Here is a 5,205-nt window from a genome sequence, read left to right as displayed (position 1 = left end):
GATCGGGATTGTTCGGTCGTCAGAATCGGCGATATTCGGGCGGTAACTTTCCCTGAGATTAGAGTTGTGAACATCTGCGCGCCATCTAAAAGTCACTAGTTGAACTAAAAAAGTGGAATGAATTTTCAGTTCTATAAGCTAATCATAGAGGGCAGAAAATATTTCTATTGAATAAATGGTAAAATAACATTGAAGAGCTTACATACAGTGAATCCCTTTTACAACATTTTCCAAAAACTCATGAATAACGTTGTTGGCGGGAAAACGTTTTAAACGGGAAATTTCAATAAGTGTTAATAAAAGTTAGGATCACGCAAAAGTCGTACTAAGCGAGAAAACTTTTTAAGTGGGATCGTGTTACGCAGAATATGCTGTAGTGATTAAATAATTAAGTAAATTAATCTACATTTTCAAATGTAGTTCTAACCGTATTTCAGAATGTTTTTCTTTATTTTTTTGAATCCCACATCCCCCCTCCCCACATTTTGGAGCAGAGCCCCTAGGCTGACATCTTTAGCGGACCCAAGCCAGACTCTTCACGGGCCCTTCTGTAATGAATTTATTGCGTGAAAAAAAAAGATGATTGTTTTTTTTTTCTCCCGGATCCCATGGCTGGAGCCCTGTCAGCAGTGCCGTCTTAACGCATGGACCCACCCGGGCATGGCCTGTGGGGCCCCCACAAAAATGAGATATAGTTGAAATTTTCGAGGAGCAGACATGTAAATTTGCCAGGTTGGGCCTTGGAAAAATCACTTGGCCCGGGAAACCATGGTGCGTGCTCTTAAGACAACCCCTAACAAAGTGATATATCTGAGTTCCCCCCCCCCCTGGCTGGAAATGCTCACCTAATAATTTGCATGAAAAATGCTCCGAAAAAAAGTTCACCAAATCCTATTATTATGAGAGCCCCCCCCCCCGGGTGGACCCTGGCCCGTAAAAGGGCTGGGGCAACCAGAGTACTCCCTCGAGCGAATTGGAAGGGGCTTACAAAAAAATATACACTTATTTTGCATGATAATAAATCTTTTCAAGAGGCTCCAAGAAAATCTGCCCCGGGGCCCCGAGAAGACACGCTACGTCCCTGGGTGGACCTGGGTGGTACAGGTATCTTCAGCTGCGAATAAAGCCGAGGCAGAGATCTTCTGCTGCGAATAAAGCTGAGGCAGAGATCTTCAGCTGCGAATAAAGCCGAGGATGATGTCTGCCTTTTCTCAGGAACTGATCCAGGGGTGGAGGCGATAGGTAAGAACCTAATAATATTGAAAAATTTTCCTGTCCCGTAAAATACGGGACGATCCAACGAACTTACACAATTCGCTTCTCCCGGCACATCGATCCCCTGCTCTAGAAGGTATTAGCAGGTCCCACGGCCAAAGAATCGTCCCTGGTTATGAGTACGGTTATGGTTTCTTTTCTGAATGTGTGGATAGATAATATAAAAAGAGCTGGACAAATCCACAAAAATTTACATACACGATAAAATACTTTTTATGCAATAATAGGTCACGTGGTGGTTGTGTGAGAAAAATGCATGCCTCGTCAAAATTTTTACATTCCCGGGCATTTCGGGCAATAGCCCTGATGATACGTCGTTGTCGTTTTTAGAAAGTATTGGTTGACATGTTTTTCTGTAAAAGTACGTGGTGGTTTTTCAAGAGCCCCACTTTGATATAAACGGGCCAATGATAGCCAAAAAGCAAGGATTAAAGTCAACTACTAAGATCACAGTGAAGAGGAGGGGATTTCTCCTACCCAAAATGCGAGGAAAATAGCCGATGGAGATGGGATAACATGATCAAGAGTTTGTTGCTCTATCTTTTGGTTACACCCCCATCTACCTCCCGCACTGCCGTCTTAAGTGCACCATAGACCCGCACTGGCAAAGTGATTTTTCTGCCACCCTCTCTCTCTCACCAAGCTAGAAATACCCGCCTTCAAAACTACTGAAAATTGTAACCAGATCTCATTATCACGAGGCTCCTTTTGTACTTGAGGGGGGCTGCCCCTTCCAAAATAAGTTACTGGCTTCCACTGAGGTAAAATATTTTGGTTATAATTTGGAGGCCCGAAAAATTATGAGGCCCCGAGAAATAGGCCACTTGTCCTGTGGAAAAATCTGCGCCCTCCCCCAACATCTTGCAGTGGGATCCCTAAGCTGGGATCTTTTACGGCCCCTCTAATGTGAATTTACGGTAGTAAAAAACAAAAATATGATAATAGAACCGTCCCTAGGCGTAGGTCCGTAGCCAGAAATTTTGTTTGGAGGGGGACCACTTTTATTTCGGGGGGGGGGGGGACCAAAGTGATAGAACAATAGATTTGCCCCCCCCCCCTTTTCGGTCATTTTTTCACATTTCTGGTCGACCCCCCTCCCGCTACGGTCCAGCCGATGAAAAATCTGGCCTCTAAGGCCCCAATAAAAATCCTAGCCTAGCGACCCCTGCTGCAGGACGTGGGTGCGATAAATGCATCCAGTCTTCCCTCTAGGCCAATACGTCCTGTAGATATTTTATCTAGGAAGTAATGAGTCCCGTATATACCGGGTGACTCGAAACGTTACGCCGTCCACCAATAGCAGTTTTTTTGTTTGTTTTTTTTTTTTGCCTTGTAGCATTTGCCGCGAATTCACAATGGCACTAACAATTTTTAGGGAATAAAAATTAATTTAATACTCTAGAATACCTTAAGACATTCATTTTTATAAATATTGTTGGTACTTTCAAAATCAGAAGTGCTTTATGTGGTGATGACGAAGCTCAGGTATAAAAACTAAATTCTTCATTCAGCTTTGCTCCTTATAAACGAAGCCATGACCCCCACATCCTAGAGCAGGGCTCCTAGGCTGAGATCTTTTGCGGGCCTCTCCCCCCGACCACACTTTCACGGGCCCCTTTATGATGAATTTATAGCGTGAAAAAGCAAAAAAAAAAAAAAAAATGCTGAAAATCTTTCCGGGCCCCAGGGCTGGAGCCTTGTCAGCCCACCCCTTGTGGGGGCCATGAACAAAGTTTATAAACTTACCTGAAAGATCAAACTTCCAGCTCAGTTATTTTTTCAAGACCCAAGTAGACATCCAAAACAAAAGACCTCGAAACAAGCAGACGACAGGTAAGATCGTAAAGAGAATTTTTCCCACACTCCACTTCATAGTAATGTGCTGCCATCTAATCTCAAATTTAAAAGTGACTCATGTGGTGATGAAGTAAAAAACTATATTCTTCATTCCTCTCAGTTCCTTATAAACAAAGCTCATAAACTGAACTGAAAATTTAAACTTAAAGTTCGGTTATTTTCTTTGAGCATAAGGAGACGTCCAAAACAAAAACCTCTCAACGAGCAGACGACAGACATTTTGTTCGGTTCCCTGCAAGCTAAGCCCACAAACAGAACTGGCAGTTTGAACTTTCAGTTCAGTAATTTTTTCAGGCCACAAGGAGATGTCCAAAACAAGGAACCTGGACAGAAGCAGACGACAGAGAATCTGAGGCTTGATTTATATACTGTTGGTGCTGCCATCTAATCCCGAAATTTCAGACAACTCATGCGATGATGAAAGAGGGAGAGAGAGAGTTCGTTATTTTTTAGCATAAAATGTTTTTATGAAACGAAAATTTCGGTAACAAAATTCGTACATTTGCAATAATCGATTTTTTCATGTAGAAAAAAATAATTATTTCTTTCCACAAAAAATTCGGACAGTATGGAAATAGTGAAAATACGGATTTTGTGGTCTTCGCGAATAGGGTTGCCAGATTCAAAACAGAAAAAGGAGTACGCCTGGTGCAAACCTTATGCAGTGCCGTCTTAACGCATGCCTCCCTCCCCCGGGCCGTGTCCGAAGGGCCTCAAAAGAAGAGATAATTGTTAAATTATACTCACGATTTTTTCACAGTCGAAAATATGAAACACTTTTTTATCGTTTACTTACAAACAGAGCACCTACCAAAGATTATTTACATAGAATAAATCAGATTTCATCTCCGATCTGTGACCATTGTTCAGATCCTGAGACTTCGCTGCATTTCATTTTCATTTGTAAACATTGGATTGAACGACGCCGTCAATTTGCTGTTAGCCTCTCGATTCCAAATGTCAATTGCTTGTCTTGGATGAATTTATTAAAGGCGAATGTCGAACAATTTGTTCATGCTTTTGAAAAATATCTTTATGCATGTAACAGATTTTAATTTGCGTTTAATTTTGATTTTTTTTCTGTTTCTGTATTCACATCACATGTGAAATGAGATATTTTTTATGTTATGTATACCGCAGTTATTTATTTTCTAGAATGCGAGAAGCATTTGAATGGAAAAGAAAATTCATAGTTCTTGTTTGTGTGGGGTTTTTTCTTCTCTCTCTCTCTTTGAAATTTTATATTTTGTTTTCTCTATGTGTATTTTGGTTAGAATTTCCAAGTGTGACTTTCCCCCATCCCGATCTTGTAAGGTTTGTGCAAATTCTACCATCTTTAATGTAAATTTTGCATTCATATACTCACATATTTACATGTATATTGTTTGCCGCTGTGGTGGTCGAGTGGTTATAGTGACGGACTCACGATGCGAGGATCCGGGTTCAAACCCCACAGTGGTGGTCGGCTGAAGTTGGTTTTCTGTGGTTCCCAACTTCAAGGCGCAAATGCGAGCCAATCTCCCCGTTAAAAAGTCTCGCCACAGAGAGCAACAGTCCTACAACGATAAATCATTCATTCATAACACTTCACTCATAGTTAGAAAAACTGGTGGCAGATGGCAGCACTATACACAACAAGCATTACAGAGAAACAAAAAAAACTTCACGTCAGGTTTCACTACACGTACACGCACATTCCCACATGTACCGATTCGTTGGGGGTTCCGGGGGGGGGTGCATGTGTGGCGTAGCAGTAGTAGGTAGGGCCTCCAAAAAATGGCTCGGGGATCCATGATGTTCAGTCAGCCACCTCGTTGGGCAATTTGCCTGTTGTGGCGTTGTATTTGTATAGTGTAAATTTGTCTTTTAAAGCGGTCCTAAAGCCCTTGTAGGTATAAAGGACGAAAAAATAAAATGTCAAAATGAAGATATAACTCAGAAGTGTCAGCAGGTGGACCACGCAATAATTATTATTAATAATTTATGAATTTTGCAACATTAATTTAAATGCCACTCCCTCTCAATGGATCGTGTTTGATTGCGATCCAGGCTATCAACGCGTTCCCGTGAAAT

Source organism: Pholcus phalangioides, unplaced genomic scaffold (assembly GCF_987345545.1).
Source record: "Pholcus phalangioides strain wild (caught in Gottingen) unplaced genomic scaffold, Ppha-v1.0 ptg000010l_1, whole genome shotgun sequence".
Lineage (NCBI taxonomy): Eukaryota > Metazoa > Arthropoda > Arachnida > Araneae > Pholcidae > Pholcus > Pholcus phalangioides.
The sequence above is the reverse complement of the archived record's forward strand: the minus strand, read 5'-3'. Positions refer to the sequence as shown.